The sequence below is a fragment of the Thalassophryne amazonica genome, chromosome 7, assembly GCF_902500255.1.
Source record: "Thalassophryne amazonica chromosome 7, fThaAma1.1, whole genome shotgun sequence".
NCBI lineage: Eukaryota > Metazoa > Chordata > Actinopteri > Batrachoidiformes > Batrachoididae > Thalassophryne > Thalassophryne amazonica.
The window spans coordinates 66,115,116-66,133,380 of record NC_047109.1 but is presented as its reverse complement, the minus strand read 5'-3'; the positions used below and the strand labels follow the sequence as shown (position 1 = coordinate 66,133,380).

The window sequence follows — 18,265 nt, the reverse complement described above, 5'->3', positions numbered from 1 at the left end:
AGCAACACAGGCCTTGTATGTGGGATCTTACGTTCACATTTCTCACAACGACCCCTGCATTGTACGTAGGTCTGTGATGGCAAACCTGGAGATGATTAGTCAGTTCAGCATGATGCAACACCCCTAGTGGAATATCAGAGCGTTGCATCAGATTATGATCGTTCCATTGAAGCAGAAAAGGTGGAAATGGGCTGAATACCGTGCAGCAAAAATGGTGACGGCTGTTTGATGCTGTAGAGTAATATGTTTTATTTTTTGCTCGCGCCTACTCCAAACTCGCATCCTTTGCTGTATCAACTAAACTGCCTTCCTCCTCTATAAGCGCTGCCTTCTCAACAACATTTCCCCCATTCTTATGTATACCAATCCTTTTTTGTGTGTTTCTGATCTCATATCTCTACCTCTGTTTTCTTTTCTTCTGCTTTCCTGTTGCTACTCTCTTATTCTCTCTGGATGTGGCTGTTGAGTCGTGCCAGTTCTTGTGGTACGGTGTAGCCCCAGCTGTTTTGGCAGATAAGCCTCACCCTGCCCACCTGCTTCCCTGCTTGTTGTCAGCTGAATAGGGCTCATACCTTCATGCGGTGACAGAAGGTTGCCACCTCGACAGACTCACTGCGATCACATCACATCCCTGGACTTGATGGGAAATGGCAAATATAAAGTTATTCAATGACTTAAACGAGTCAATAGACTGCACCTTGAGGCAACTTTAATTTAACTTTTTTTTTATATATTAAGAAAAGCAGCTAAACAGGGATTCCTGCCCTAGGATGAACAAATGTGCAGTCCTTTGCAGTGACATGAAATTTTAGTACTGCCACCCAGTGGATAAATTTAAACGTTTTTTACTGTGACAGTCACAACCATGTGGCCATCTTTTTATGTCATTCATGCATGTCCACACATATGCAGCTAAAATATCTTAGACATCAAATTTCTTCAATCCAATAATGGCCCTAAAAATATACACTTGAGCAAATGACCAAACTGGCTCTGCAATACATTGGGCTCTGTGGATCAAAGAGGCACACATGGCTATGCTAGTGTCAGTACTAGTTTCCACCCGTTGTAGTTGTCATTTTTGTACTTATGCATCCATCAATCCATCCATCCTTTGCAATAGGGCAAAAAAGTATTTAGTCAGTCCCTGATTGTGCAAGTTCTCCTACTTAAAAAGATGAGAGAGGTCTGTAATTTTCAACATAGGTACACTTCAACTGTGAGAGACAAAATGAGAAAAAAAATCCAGGAAATCACATTGTAGGATTTTTAAAGAATTTATTTGTAAATTATGGTGGAAAATAAGTATTTGGTCAATAACAAAAGTTCAACTCAATACTTTGTAACATAATCTTTGTTGGCAATAACAGAGGTCAAAGGTTTCCTGTAAGTCTTCACCAGGTTTGCACACACTGTAGCTGATATTTTGGCCCATTCCTCCATGCAGCTCTCCTCTAGAGCAGTGATGTTTTGGGGCTGTCGCTGGACAACACGGTCTTTCAACTCCCTCAACAAATTTTCTATGGGGTTGAAATCTGGAGACTGGTTCGGCCACTCCAGGACCTTGAAAAGCTTTTTACCGAGCCACCCCTTCGTTGCCTGAGTGGTGTGTTTGGGATCATTGTCATGCTGGAAGACCCAGCCATGTTGCATCTTCAATGCTGTCACTGATGGAAGGAGGTTTTGGCTTAAAATCTCACGATACATGGCCACGTTCATTATTCCCTTAACACAGATCAGTCGCCCTGTCCTCTTTGCAGAAAAACAGCTCCAAAGCATGATGTTTCCACTCCCATGCTTCACAGTAGGTATGGTGTTCTTGGAATACAACTCAGCATTCGTCTTCCTTCAAACACAATGATTTGAGTTTTTACCAAAATGTTCTGTTTTGGTTTCATCGGTCCACATGATATTCTCCCAATCCTCTTCTGGATCATCCATATGCTCTCTGGCAAACTTCAGAAGGGCCTGGACATGTACTGGCTTAAGCAGAGGGACATGCCTGGCACTACAGGATTTGAGTCTCTCTCTGCGTAGTGTGTAGCCTTTGTTACTTTGGTCCCAGCTCTCTGCAGGTCATTCATCAGGTCCCTCCGTGTAGTTCTGGGATTTTTGTTCACTGTCCTCATGATCATTGTGACACCACGGGATGACATCTTGCGTGGAGCCCCAGATAGAGGGAGATTATCAATGGTCTTGTATGTCTTCCATTTTCTTACAATTGCTCCCACAGTTGATTTATTCACACCAACCTGCTTGACTATTGTAGATTCACTCTTCCCAGCCTGGTGCACATCTACAATTTTCTTCCTGGTGTCCTTCGACAGCTCTTTGGTCTTGGCCATGTTTGAGTTTGGAGTCTGACTGTTTGAGGCTGTGGATAGGTGTCTTTTATACTGATAACAAGTTCCAACCAGTGCCTTTAATACAGGTAACAGGTGGAGTACAGAAGTTTCTTAAAGAAGAAGTTATAGGTCTGTGAGAGCCAGAAATCTTGCTTGTTTGTGGGTGACCAAATACTTATTTTCCAACATAATTTACAAATAAATTCTTTAAAAATCCTACAATGTGATTTTCTGGATTTTTTTTTTTTTTTCATTTTGTTTCTCATAATTGAAATGTACCAATTGCTCTCATCTTTCTAAGTAGGAGAACTTGCACAATTAGGGACTGACTAAATACCTTTTGCCCCACTGTAACTCTGCTTATTCCATTTGAGCAAAAGGTGGAGGGGACTGGAGCCTATCCCAGCAGCTACTGGGCAGTACAACCTGGACAGGCTGCCAGTCTACTGCAGGCCAGACACATATAGACACTTTCACATGCTCACTCACAACTACGGTCAATTTAGAGTAACCTGCATGTCTTTGGAAGTTGGAGGAAGTTGTAATGCCCAGAAGGAAATCCATAGAAAAATGGGAAGAACCTGCAAACTCCACACAGAAAGAACTACTTAGGAAGCAAACCCAGGACCTTCTAGCTGTGAAGTAACAGTGCTAACCACTAAACCACTGTGCTGCCCAGACAGTACCCATGTACAGTAATGTTCAGAATAATAGTAGTGCTATGTGACTAAAAAGATTAATCCACGTTTTGAGTATATTTCTTATTGTTACATGGGAAACAAGATACCACTAGATTCAGTAGATTCTCACAAATCCAACAAGACCAAGCATTCATGATATGCACACTCTTAAGGCTATGAAATTGGGCTATTAGTAAAAAAAAAGTAGAAAAGGGGGTGTTCACAATAATTGTAGCATCTGCTGTTGACACTACAAACTCAAAACTATTATGTTCAATCTGCTTTTTTAGCAATCCTGTGAATCACTAAACTAGTATTTAGTTATATAACCACAGTTTTTCATGATTTCTTCACATCTGCGAGGCTTTAATTTTGATGGTTTCGAACTAAGATTTTGCTTGTTTACTAGTGTGCTTGGGGTCATTGTCTTGTTGAAACACCCATTTCAAGGGCATGTCCTCTTCAGCATAAGGAAACATGACCTCTTCAAGTATTTTGACATATCCAAACTGATCCATGATACCTGGTATGCAGTATATAGGCCCAACACCATAGTAGGAGAAACATGCCCATATCATGATGCTTGCACCACCATGCTTCACTGTCTTCACTGTGAACTGTGGCTTGAATTCAGAGTTTGGGGGCCATCTCACAAACTGTCTGCGGGCCTTGGACCCAAAAAGAACAATTTTACTCTCATCAGTCCACAAACTATTCCTCCATTTCTTTTTTGGCCAGTTGATGTGTTCTTTGGCAAATTGTAACCTCTTCTGCATGTCTTTTATTTAACAGAGGGACTTTGCGGGGGATTCTTGCAAATATATTAGCTTCACACAGACATCTTCTAACTGTCACAGCACTTACAAGTAACTCCAGACTGTCTTTGATCATCCTGGAGCTGATCAATGGGTGAGCCTTTGCCATTCTGGTTATTCTTCTATCCATTTTGATGGTTGTTTTCCGTTTTCTTCCACGCGTCTGGTTTTTTTTTTGGTCCATTTTAAAGCATTGGAGATCATTGTAGATGAACAGCCTATAATTTTTTGCACCTGCGTATGTTTTCCCCTCTCCAATCAACTTATTAATCAATCTACGCTGTTCTTCTGAACATTGTCTTGAACGTCGCATTTTCCTCAGGCTTTCAAAGAGAAAAGCATGTTCAACAGGTGGTGGCTTCATCCTTAAATAGGGGATACCTGATTCACACCTGTTTGATCCACAAAATTGATGAACTCACTGACTGAATGCCACACTACTATTATTGTGGACACCCCCTTTTCTACTTTTTTTTTTTTTTTTTTACTAATAGCCCAATTTCATAGCCTTAAGAGTGTGCATATCATGAATGCTTGGTCTTGTTGGATTTGTGAGAATCTACTGAATCTACTGGTATCATATCATCAAAAGTGTGTGTCATAAGCGTGGAACAAAAGACAATGATTTCAAAACAGCCAACTTGACAGTTTTCTCTTTGTGTCATCCTGTTACTCTCACTGACTGGCAGAGGGGCGTTAGATGGGTATGGGTTGAGAACGGCCCTCACAACCCCATTAAAGTCCACTTTTAAGACATTTTTTGCACGTAATATAATAATAATAATAATAATCACCATTCTTCTACATTTATATATATATATATATATATATATATATATATACACACACACACAACCCCAATTCCAATGAAGTTGGGACTTTGTGTAAAATGTAAATAAAAACAATACTATGATTTCTAAATTCTCTTCAACCTATATTCAGTTGAATACACCACAAAGACAAGATATTTAATGTTACATCACCTTTCCTTCTAACAACACTCAATAAGCATTTGGGAACTGAGGACACTAATTGATGAAGCTTTGTAGGTGGCATTCTTTTCCATTCTTGCTTGATCTATGACTTCAGTTGTTCAACAGTCCAGCATTCTCCGTTGTCATATTTTGTGCTTCATAATGTGCCACACATTTTCAATGGGCAACAGGTCTGGACTGCAGGCAGGCCAGTCTAGTACTGGCACTCTTTTACTATGAAGCCACACTGTTGTAACACGTGCAGAATGTGGCTTGGCATTGTCTTGCTGAAATAAGCAGGGATGTCCCTGAAAAAGACGTTACTTGGATGGCAGCGTGTGTTGCTCCAAAACCTGGATGTACCTTTCAGCATTGATGGTGCCATCACAGATGTGTAAGTTGCCCATGCCATGGGCACTAACATACCCCCATACCATCACAGATGCTGGCTTTTGAACTTAGAGCTGGTAACAATCTGGATGGTCTTTTTCCTCTTTTGTCCAGAGGACATGACATCCATGATTTCCAAAAACAATTTGAAATGTGGAAGGCGGTGGTGTTTCTGGATGTTGTTGAAGTATGGCTTTCACTTTGCAGGGTAGAGTTTTAACTTGCACATGTAGTTGTAGGGACGAACTGTGTTAACTGACAATGGTTTTCTGAAGTGTTCCTGAACCCACACAGTAGGATCCTTTACACAGTGATGTAGGTTTTTAATGCAGTGCAGCCTTGCCGCTTACATGTAGAAAGTTCTCCAGATTCTCTGAATTTTCTGATTATATTATGGACTATAGATGATGGAATCTCTAAATTCCTTGCAATTGAACATTAAGAAACATTGTTCTTAAACTGTTGGACTATTTTTTTCATGCACTTGTTCACAAAGTGGTGATCCTCGCCCCTTCTTTGCTTGTGTATGGCTGAGACTTTTTGGGATGCTCCTTTTATACCCAATCGTGAGTGTCCTCAGTTCCCAAACGCTTATTGAGTGTTGTTAGAAGAAAAGGTGATGTAATACAGTGGTAAACATACCACTGCCCCAACTTTTTTGAAACGTGTTGCAGGCATCCATTTCAAAATGAGCAAATATTTGCACAAAACGAGAAAGTTTATCAGTTTGAACATTAAATACAGTGGGGAAAAAAGTATTAAGTCAGCCCCTGAATGTGCAAGTTCTCCTACTTAGGAAGATGAGAGAGGTCTGTAATTTTCAACATAGGTACAATTCAATTATGTGAAACAAAATGAGAAAAAAAATCCAGAAAATCACATTGTAGGATTTTTAAAGAATTTATTTGTAAATTATGGTGGAAAATAAGTATTTGCTCACCCACAAACAAGCAAGCTTTCTGGCTCTCATAGACCTGTAACTTCTTATTAAAGAAGCTCTTCTGTCCTCCACGTATTACCTGTATTAATGGCATCTGTTGGAACTTGTTATCTGTATAAAAGATACCTATCCACAGCCTCAAACAGTCAGACTCCAAACTCAATCATGGCCAAGACCAAAGAGCTGTCGAAGGACACCAGGAAAAAATTTTAGATGTGCACCAGGCTGGGAAGAGTGAATCTACAATAGTCAAGTAATACTTTATAAGTAATACCTATTTTCCACCATACTTTACAAATAAATTCTTTAAAAATCCTACAATGTGATTTCCTGTTTTTTTTCCCTCTCATTCTGTCTCTCACAGTTGAAGTGTACCTATGTTGGGTTACAGACCTCTCTCATCTTTCTAAGTTGGAGAACTTGCACAATCAGGGACTGACTAAATATTTTTTTTGCCCCACTGTATCTTGTCTTTGTGGTGTATTCAATTGAGTATAGGTTGAAGAGGATTTGCAAATCATTGTATTCTGTTTTTATTTACATTTTACACACCGTCCCAACTTCATTGGAATTGGGGTTGTAACCTGTTCACCTGTGGGTTGTTCCAAACAAGTGTTCTTTGAGCATTCATCAACTTTCCCAGTCTTTTGTTGCCACTATCCCAAACTTTTTTAAAATGTGTTGCAGGCATCCATTTCAAAATGAGCAAATATTTGCGCAAAAACAATAAAGTTTATCAGTTTGACCATTAAATATCTTGTCTTTATGGTGTATTAAATTGAATACAGGTTGAAGAGGATTTGCAAATCATTGTATTCTGTTTTTATTTACATTTTACACAACATCCCAACTTCATAGGAATTGGGGTTTTGTGTGTGTGTGTGTGTGTATATATATATATATATATATATATATATATATATATATATATATATATAATATACAAACCCCTGGCAATAATTATGGAATCACCGGCCTCGGAGGATGTTCATTCAGTTGTTTAATTTTTTAGAAAAAGAGCAGATCACAGACATGACACAAAACTAAAGTCATTTCAAATGGCAACTTTCTGGCTTTAAGAAACACTATAAGAAATCAAGAAAAAAAATTGTGGCAGTCAGTAACGGTTACTTTTTAGACAAAGCAGAGGGAAAAAAATATGGACTCACTCAATTCTGAGGAATAAATTATGGAATCACCCTGTAAATTTTCATCCCCAAAACTAACACCTGCATCAAATCAGATCTGCTCGTTAGTCTGCATCTAAAAAGGAGTCATCACACCTTGGAGAGCTGTTGCACCAAGTGGACTGACATGAATCATGGCTCCAACACGAGAGATGTCAATTGAAACAAAGGAGAGGATTATCAAACTCTTAAAAGAGAGTAAATCATCACGCAATGTTGCAAAAGATGTTGGTTGTTCACAGTCAGCTGTGTCTAAACTCTGGACCAAATACAAACAACATGGGAAGGTTGTTAAAGGCAAACATACTGGTAGACCAAGGAAGACATCAAAGCATCAAGACAGAAAACTTAGCAGTATGTCTCAAAAATCTAAAATGCACAACAAAACAAATGAGGAACGAATGGGAGGAAACTGGAGTCAACATCTGTGACCGAACTGTAAGAAACCGCCTAAAGGAAATGGGATTTACATACAGAAAAGCTAAATGAAAGCCATCATTAACACCTAAACAGAAAAAAACAAGGTTACAATGGGCTAAGGAAAAGCAATCGTGGACTGTGGATGACTGGATGAAAGTCATATTCAGTGATGAATCTCGAATCTGCATTGGGCAAGGTGATGATGCTGGAACCTTTGTTTGGTGCTGTTCCAATGAGATTTATAAAGATGACTGCCTGAAGAGAACATGTAAATTTCCACAGTCATTGATAATATGGGGCTGCATGTCAGGTAAAGGCACTGGGGAGATGGCTGTCATTACATCATCAATAAATGCACAAGTTTACGTTTATATTTTGGACACCTTTCTTATCCCATCAATTGAAAGGATGTTTGGGGATGATGAAATTATTTTTCAAGATCAATCAATTCAATCAATTTTATTTATATAGCGCCAAATCACAACAAACAGTTGCCCCAAGGCGCTTTATATTGTAAGGCAAGGCCATACAATAATTACGTGAAAACCCCAATGGTCAAAACGACCCCCTGTGAGCAAGCACTTGGCGACAGTGGGAAGGAAAAACTCCCTTTTAACAGGAAGAAACCTCCAGCAGAACCAGGCTCAGGGAGGGGCATCTTCTGCTGGGACTGGTTGGGGCTGAGGGAGAGAACCAGGAAAAAGACATGCTGTGGAGGGGAGCAGAGATCAATCACTAATGATTAAATGCAGAGTGGTGCATACAGAGCAAAAAGAGAAAGAAACACTCAGTGCATTATGGGAACCCCCCAGCAGTCTAAGTCTATAGCAGCATAACTAAGGGATGGTTCAGGGTCACCTGATCCAGCCCTAACTATAAGCTTTAGCAAAAAGGAAAGTTTTAAGCCTAATCTTAAAAGTAGAGAGGGTGTCTGTCTCCCTGATCCGAATTGGGAGCTGGTTCCACAGGAGAGGAGCCTGAAAGCTGAAGGCTCTGCCTCCCATTCTACTCTTACAAACCCTAGGAACTACAAGTAAGCCTGCAGTCTGAGAGCGAAGCGCTCTATTGGGGTGATATGGTACTATGAGGTCCCTAAGATAAGAAGGGACCTGATTATTCAAAACCTTATAAGTAAGAAGAAGAATTTTAAATTCTATTCTACAATTAAGAGGAAGCCAATGAAGAGAGGCCAATATGGGTGAGATATGCTCTCTCCTTCTAGTCCCCGTCAGTACTCTAGCTGCAGCATTTTGAATTAACTGAAGGCTTTTCAGGGAACTTTTACGACAACCTGATAATAATGAATTACAATAGTCCAGCCTAGAGGAAATAAATGCATGAATTAGTTTTTCAGCATCACTCTGAGACAAGACCTTTCTAATTTTAGAGATATTGCGTAAATGCAAAAAAGCAGTCTTACATATTTGTTTAATATGCGCTTTGAATGACATATCCTGATCAAAAATGACTCCAAGATGTCTCACAGTATTACTAGAGGTCAGGGTAATGCCATCCAGAGTAAGGATCTGGTTAGACACCATGTTTCTAAGATTTGTGGGGCCAAGTACAATAACTTCAGTTTTATCTGAGTTTAAAAGCAGGAAATTAGAGGTCATCCATGCCTTTATGTCTGTAAGACAATCCTGCAGTTTAGCTAATTGGTGTGTGTCCTCTGGCTTCATGGATAGATAAAGCTGGGTATCATCTGCGTAACAATGAAAATTTAAGCAATGCCGTCTAATAATACTGCCTAAGGGAAGCATGTATAAAGTGAATAAAATTGGTCCTAGCACAGAACCTTGTGGAACTCCATAATTAACCTTAGTCTGTGAAGAAGATTCCCCATTTACATGAACAAATTGTAATCTATTAGATAAATATGATTCAAACCACCACAGCGCAGTGCTTTTAATACCTATGGCATGCTCTAATCTCTGTAATAAAATTTTATGGTCAACAGTATCAAAAGCAGGACTGAGGTCTAACAGAACAAGCACAGAGATGAGTCCACTGTCTGAGGCCATAAGAAGATCATTTGTAACCTTCACTAATGCTGTTTCTGTACTATGATGAATTCTAAAACCTGACTGAAACTCTTCAAATAGACCATTCCTCTGCAGATGATCAGTTAGCTGTTTTACAACTACCCTTTCAAGAATTTTTGAGAGAAAAGGAAGGTTGGAGATTGGCCTATAATTAGCTAAGATAGCTGGGTCAAGTGATGGCTTTTTAAGTAATGGTTTAATTACTGCCACCTTAAAAGCCTGTGGTACATAGCCAACTAATAAAGATAGATTGATCATATTTAAGATCGAAGCATTAAATAATGGTAGGGCTTCCTTGAGCAGCCTGGCAGGAATGGGGTGTAATAGACATGTTGATGGTTTGGATGAAGTAACTAATGAAAATAACTCAGACAGAACAATCTGAGAGAAAGAGTCTAACCAAATACCGGCATCACTGAAAGCAGCCAAAGATAACGATACGTCTTTGGGATGGTTATGAGTAATTTTTTCTCTAATAGTTAAAATTTTATTAGCAAAGAAAGTCATGAAGTCATTACTAGTTAAAGTTAAAGGAATACTCGGCTCAATAGAGCTCTGACTCTTTTTTTAAAACTGTGAAAACATTCCTTGCAAAAAGACACATAGGGTCAATGTCATGGCCTGCAAATAGTCCGGCTCTTAATCCAATTGAAAATCTTTGGTGGAAGTTGAAGAAAATGGTCCTTGACAAGGCTCCAACCTGCAAAGCTGATCTGGCAACAGCAATCAGAGAAAGTTGGAGCCAGATTGATGAAGAGTACTGTTTGTCAGTCATTAAGTCCATGCCTCAGAGACTGCAAGCTGTTATAAAAGCCAGAGGTGGTGCAACAAAATGCTAGTGATGTGTTGGAGCGTTCTTTTGTTTTTCATGATGCCATAATTTTTTCCTCAGAATTGAGTGATTCCATTTTTTTTTTTTTTTCTGTGTTTGGTCTAAAAAAGTAACCGTTACTGACTGCCACAATTTTTTTTTCCTGATTTCTTATAGTGTTTCTAAAAGCCAGAAAGTTGCCATTTGAAATGACTTTAGTTTTGTGTCATGTCTGTGATCTGCTTTTTTTTCTACAAAATTAAACAACTGAATGAACATCCTCTGAGGCCGGTGATTCCATAATTTTTGCCAGGGGTTGTGTGTATGTGTGTTTCAATGTTGTAGAATGCTGGACATACTGGATATTGTGCATTTTTCCACTTACTGTTTGTAATATAATAATATAATATAAAGAGTAAAGGAATGTAGTTTGAAGCATGTTGACGTTGAAACAAAAAATGGTTTTGACTGATTCATTATTTACATCAGAAATTTAAAAATTAAGCTGTTATACACATTTTCTTATTCATTTGGTAATTGTACAGCACATGCAACCACCTGAAAATAGAAAAAGTACCATTTTTGCAGTGGGGTATAAGTTAAGCCTGGTGCACAAGCTGCAGGGCCTCCCAAGCTAGAGTTCAAAAAGGTAACGTTGACACTGAGAAAATATGGCAGATAAATATTCTAATCCTTCATTATTTACAACAACTGTTGAGACTGACTGTGCATGCATTGGTGGCCCATACATTGCTGGATAATGCCCCTTGTTTTTATGATTTTGCCCAGAAACATCCCTGTTATTGCCCATTGTTTTAGTTTACAGAACTGAGACTTTTTGTGCTTGAAATGAAACTGTGCCAGTTCTAACATCAAGTTGTCTTCTTTGGTGAGCTGCTATTCATGGTTGTGAGGGATGTGCTTCGCTCTCTCTGTGCGTGCTTGTGTGTGCATCATTGTCCTGGTAAAGGTCAGTAAGTGGTTGCTCAGGTATTGTGTGGCAGATTTAAAAGGAAGTTATTTTGTGGTGAAGTTGGAGAAGTTAGATTGGGTTTGATTGTGTTTACTTGTGTTCTGTATGTGCAAGCGGTTTTGATTTCAGGTGCAACCCTGTACCCTGCTCTTTGCGTTGAGTGTTTTGTCTTGGCAGCAAATCTTCCAGCTGACCTGTCAGTGCTACTCAGCCTAGAGGACTGTGAAATGACCCACCACCAGGCTCACCTGGGGCCCCACAATTTCTCTTTTCCCTCCTGCTTTATATTCACTTGCCACACTTGATTTGCTCAATCTTTTCACTTCCATCTATGCACTCTTCCTCTGAAATTCCCTCTCTTCTCCAGAGAGGTAGTGTTTAGTCATTGGATCCTGCTAGCTAGGCTTCAATAAGAATTACTCAGTGTAGTGAAAGAGAGAGGAGACGGACTTCTGGTTTTCATAGATCACTGTAAGTGTTCCAGGAATAGGAACAGGCTATCTAAACAGTCTTACCGTCTGTGGTTTTTGGCCATATTTATCACTGTACTACGTGTAGACTGACTGTGCCAAGTGTTGTACTTTTTTTCCCCCAACCTCACAGCAAACATTCTTTTATCTTCACATTAGTTGACACAGTTACCACCCAACCTGCAATTTTGAAGCTTAAGTGTATCTTCAATTTGGAGTTTGATTCCGGGAGCTTAGCCATCCAGTTCTGGCCCAACACAATGGAGTACTGAACTTTTTCCCCTGGCACTGAAGTGACAGCAAAATGGAAAAAGATCGATGCTCATGGCTCAGTCATCAGTTAAGCTGACAAATGGCAGCCCCAAACTTGGAAGGCCATTAGTAGACCAAGGCAGAATTGAAGCCTGACCCAACTGATTTCCATGAACAGCCTGCCTTACACAACAGAGGCCAGCTCCAGGGGCGACACAGCAGTGATTGTCAGCAGCATCCTGCTTGCCTTCTGACCTTTCCTGTTCCTGCTATTTTATTGATATAGGATGCAGAACCAGACAAGAATAAATCAACCTGACACAAATAAGTAGGGTTAAACCACAGTTTTCATCAAACTGTCCAGCGTCCTTCTCACTTCTTCTCACTTCTCACCATCCTGAATTCCCGCATACATCGACGATAATGTGCAACATTCCATCCCATAATGTGCAATGTTTATAATTTTTAATAATGTATACAATAACATACTTATTCTGCAATGTACATACCATCCAGGACCGTGCACCTTACCTTCTAATGTTTACATCGTATATATATTTTTTGATACATATTATGATATCGCTGCTTTTCTTCTCACTTGCCTGCACTGATTTTGGAGTTGGCTTTTAATCTCGTTGTACATCGTATAATGACAATAAAAGGCATTCTATTCTATTCTATTCACTTTTATGCATATGTATCCAAAAATCTCACTCCCTATAACTGGAGTGTGAAGATCACAGTTGCCTGTGAATATAATCCAGCACATGGTTTGAAGGGATTTTTTGAAGATGTTAAAAAGTCAGTCATGGTTAAAACAAGACCCTGGCACAATAACTGAATATCACAGTTCACCACAGACCCTCCTGGACACTGTTTTACAAGGTTAGGACTAATCTTCAAACCATAAGCTTCTGTGAAAACGAGAAGGGGCATTCTGTCATAATGACCTGTTGGGCAGTATGTCTCAGGGCCGTGTTCTTGGTGTATTTTGATAACTTCACATCTCCTCTGGAATGCCGGCAGTATGTCTCAGGGCCGTGTTCTTGGTCTGAGTTCATATCTCCTCTGGAAGGCCGTGAGGCATGCTGCTGGAAGGCCATGACACATACTGTTCATTGCTTAACACACACTACACAGACCAAACAAAGTTTTACTTTTAGACATACCTTTCAGATAATAACACGAGCAGTCACCAAACGTCAGTGTCGGACGCAAACACTTTTTCACCCAATCACATAGCTCCACTGATCCACACAGTGGGGAAGGTCCACCCATTTGGAGGTTGGCCGAGTGCAGGCTTAAAACGTAGGGGAGCCCGGAGGTCATGGTTCTTGTTAACAGCGGGGCATGTGACGTCTGTTTTCAAGACCTCAACACTGTAATGGTGACTCTTTTTTTGTTCAATGTGGGCATCTCTTTAATACAGCATCTGGTTTTCTAAGTCCGTCTCCTGTCCGTATTTGAGTCTTAAGTTTGCTCACCACATAAAATTACCGGGGTGGGGATCACCGGCAGAAAATCCCCAACAATCTGGTGCTGTGACCCGGAGTTGAAAATAAGCACTTTGACTAGTAAGACCCTTCGGCTGCTTCCTTGTTTTCACTCGGGGTTGCCACAGCAAATCCGAGGTGGATCTGCATGTTGAATTGGCACAGGTTTTACGCCAGATGCCCTTCCTGACGCAACTCCACATTACATGGAGAAATGTGGCAGGGGTGGGATTTGAACCGGGAACCTGTCGCACCGAAAGCAAGTGCACTAACCAGTTGGCCACCACCCCTGCAAAATAAGCACTTTGACTGTCGTTATGTATTTGCCACCGAGGATTTACAGTTATGCATTGTCAAAAGTGATGTGATTTTTATTGGATTTTAATCACAGCATGGTTTTTTGAATAGGGATTCATAGCATCCCCATGTGTTAAATTAAAATGTCTGCAAAACTAGAGAGCTTTCATTTTCTTCCTCATATGTTATTCTCTCCCTTGAACAGGTTTCTGTCTCTTGCTGGCTGTGTATCAGTGAATAATGGTGATTTGGAATCAAATTTTCTCTTTGTGGATTATTCAAAACATTTTTCACTCTCTGTACCAGGTGAAAGGTTGGCTTGCCTGTCTTTAACACCGGCTCCAGACAGAGAGAGGAAAAAAAAAATCTATTTGCTACACATCAGTATGTGGTGTTGTTTTTCCTAGGCCTTTGTTTCTGCAGCTGTATTTATAAAGACAGCAGTTTTTTTTTTCTTTCCCAAATAGAAGTAGTCAGTTTGAATGGAGCCAAGAGAGAGAAACCTCAGCTTTTCTTAGTGCAGCTAGAAAACAACATTGACTGGGAAAGTTGGAGGAATGCTGCGGAAATCACAACTGAGTTTTTATGACTTTGCTGTGTTTTACTCATTTTACGTTAATGTCTTTAAAGAATGATGAACATGCCTAAACTTAAATTTACATTTTCTTCACATCACTTGGTTGAAAAAGGAGATGATCATTTCAAAGTAGATGTTCAAGCATAACTATTCTTACTTTGGGGAGGTGGTGGAGGTGATGGTCTAGCAGTTAACCAGTGGGATTGAGAACAGAGGAACCTCTGTTCAAACCCCCATCTGGCTGGAAAATCACTAAGGAACCTTGGGCAAGGTCCTTAATCCCCAAGTTGTGCCCACTGTGTAGTGAGCGCTTGCACAGCAGCACCCTGACATCGGTTTTTGTATGTGAATGTGAGGCATTACTGTCAAGCGCTTTGAGCTTCTGATATAGATGATAAAGTGCTATATAAATGCAGACCATTTACCATTTACTTTGCAGACATGAGGGTGGCTGCAAGGCCAATAGGTGTTGTGAAATTTTCTGCTGTAGGTGTGAAGGAAGTGGGCATATCTAGGGCAGAGGTTCTTATGGAACACTGGCAGAAAACTATGTATATGGCATTTTGAGTCTAAATTAGATGTCTCACCTTGACAGACGTGTGTATTTTGGCATCACAGTGACAAGTAGGAGAGAGAATGCCACTCTACAGGAAATGTGAAGATGTTCTTGCAGAGATAATGTGAGGAATCTGACCCCACTCTCCCACAAACAAGACACATTTAATGACAGAGATGACAGAGACAAGAGTGAAGCATTTGAAAACCAGAAAAGAACATGAGATAGGTGGTTGAACTCAAGAGACAAAGCAATCTTATATGTAATTTTTTTACTTTGGCATTTCTTCTTCAAGATTGAAGAACATTTCTGAATTTTCCTCTTTGTGGCCTTATGACTGTGTAATCACAGATGCTGCCCTAATGCTACTGGATCTGACAATAACAGTTGTGAAACAGATGTGATTACAAAGTAGTACTTGTCTTAAAAACAAGCAAAATAAATGTGTAAGAGCTTCAGTCATGTCTGAATGTCTTTAAGTGGGGTATTCCTACTAAGTACAGCAAGGAACTTATTTGATCGTGCGCCATTGTGATAAATGTGCAGCCAAAGTAGCGATTGTTACAATTCTGGCGAAGGGCAAAGCTCCTTGCTTTCATTTTCAGGCAGGTTGCCAGGTCTTCACTTTATAAGCCAGACAGTTGCCATGTCTGCACTTTATAAGCCAACATGTTAAGAGGCAAACAGGATTAAGCTGTTTCATCTCGTTTTTGCACTTTTTTGAATCATGGATAATCATAGTACAAAGGCACCCTGTGGAATAGGGATGTTGCTTTCTAGTGTGTACATATGCGGAAAGCATTATGTTTTACTGTTAGCGCAGCAGATAAGAGAATATTTATGGAAGAAACTTTCAAATGGTGAAGAATGGATGCAAGTACCAAATTTAGCCCAAATACTCCTTAGACATTACTCCTTGGAAATACCAGAGTGTCCACTTGAATTTTCAACAGGCATCCAGGCAGGGGTCAAAATTGAAGAATTACACAGGAGTCAAAATTTAAAAGTGCTCCAGTCGTATTGAAAGGTATTCCATATTATTTGTCTGATCATGAAGATAATAAGGTAGGGTAGGCATAAGGTATAGTTTGGACCATCTGTGAATGAATTCTATGGAGATGTGGGGCAAAAAAATACCAAAAATGGTGAACGATGTCAATTTTCATTTGTACAGAGGTCAAAGTTAAAATAGCTCCAGTTTTAGAAAAAAATTGATGCAAATTATTGGTTGAGCAAATAGTTTTTAAAAGGAATAGTGTGCACCATGTGTCATGCTTACTTATCACCTCCTTCTGCTGAATCACCTCTAAATTATTTACACATTATTCACTTTGTGTGTTTTTAGGAATCCGCTAGCTTAGCGCAGCTACTAGCTCTTAGCCGGTTTAGCATGGCGGCTTCTCCTGTCTCTCCCGCACTTTTCTGCTCTGGGTGTGAAATGTTTAGTTATTCCTCGGCCTCCTTTAGTAGTAATGGTACTTGTAATAAGTGTAGCTTATTCGTAGCTTTGGAGGCCAGGCTGGGCGAATTGGAGACTCGGCTCCGCACCGTGGAAAATTCTACAGCTAGCCAGGCCCCTGTAGTCGGTGCGGACCAAGGTAGCTTAGCCGCCATTAGTTTCCCTCTGGCAGATCCCGAGCAGCCGGGAAAGCAGGCCGACTGGGTGACTGTGAGGAGGAAGCGTAGTTCTAAACAGAAGCCCGTGTACACCGCCAACCCGTTCACATTTCTAACCGTTTTTCCCCACTCGGCGACACACCCGCCGAGGATCAAACTCTGGTTATTGGCGACTCTGTTTTGAGAAATGTGAAGTTAGCGATACCAGCAACCATAGTCAATGAATAGTCATAGTCTTGAATTGCTGGCTGTCTGAGTGGTGTCCAAAAAATGAGGTGGGCTTCATAGATAATTGACAAAGCTTCTGGGGAAAACCTGGTCTTGTTAGGAGAGACGGCATCCATCCCACTTTGGACGGAGCGGCTCTCATTTCTAGAAATCTGGCCAATTTTCTTGAATCCTCCAAACCGTGACTATCCAGGGTTGGGACCAGGAAGCAGAGTTGTAGTCTTACACACCTCTCGGCAGCTTCTCTCCCCCTGCCATCCCCTCATTACCCCATCCCCGTAGAGACGGTGTCTGCTCCCAGACCACCAATAACCAGCAAAAATCTATTTAAGCATAAAAATTCAAAAAGAAAAAATAATATAGCACCTTCAACTGCACCACAGACTAAAACAGTTAAATGTGGTCTATTAAACATTAGGTCTCTCTCTTCTAAGTCCCTGTTGGTAAATTATATAATAATTGATCAACATATTGATTTATTCTGCCTTACAGAAACCTGGTTACAGCAGGATGAATATGTTAGTTTAAATGAGTCAACACCCCCGAGTCACACTAACTGTCAGAATGCTCGTAGCACGGGCCGGGGCGGAGGATTAGCAGCAATCTTCCATTCCAGCTTATTAATTAATCAAAAACCCAGACAGAGCTTTAATTCATTTGAAAGCTTGACTCTTAGTCTTGTCCATCCAAATTGGAAGTCCCAAAAAACAGTTTTATTTGTTATTATCTATCGTCCACCTGGTCGTTACTGTGAGTTTCTCTGTGAATTTTCAGACCTTTTGTCTGACTTAGTGCTTAGCTCAGATAAGATAATTATAGTGGGCGATTTTAACATCCACACAGATGCTGAGAATGACAGCCTCAACACTGCATTTAATCTATTATTAGACTCTATTGGCTTTGCTCAAAATGTAAGTCCACCCACCAATGAGTCCACCCACCACTTTAATCATATCTTAGATCTTGTTCTGACTTATGGTATGGAAATAGAAGACTTAACAGTATTCCCTGAAAACTCCCTTCTGTCTGATCATTTCTTAATAACATTTACATTTACTCTGATGAACTACTCAGCAGTGGGGAATAAGTTTCATTACACTAGAAGTCTTTCAGAAAGCGCTGTAACTAGGTTTAAGGATATGATTCCTTCTTTATGTTCTCTAATGCCATATAACAACACAGTGCAGAGTAGCTA

At 40.1% G+C, this 18,265-nt stretch overlaps 1 long non-coding RNA gene across 1 annotated transcript; it reads left to right on the top strand.

Annotated features, from left to right (window-relative positions):
- The first annotated feature begins 363 nt into the window (after positions 1–363).
- Positions 364–14,976, top strand: LOC117514072. Its single transcript, XR_004561795.1, has 3 exons — positions 364–375; positions 11,641–11,648; positions 14,845–14,976. It is a non-coding gene; the product is annotated as an uncharacterized LOC117514072 (long non-coding RNA).
- Positions 14,977–18,265: the final 3,289 nt, after the last annotated feature.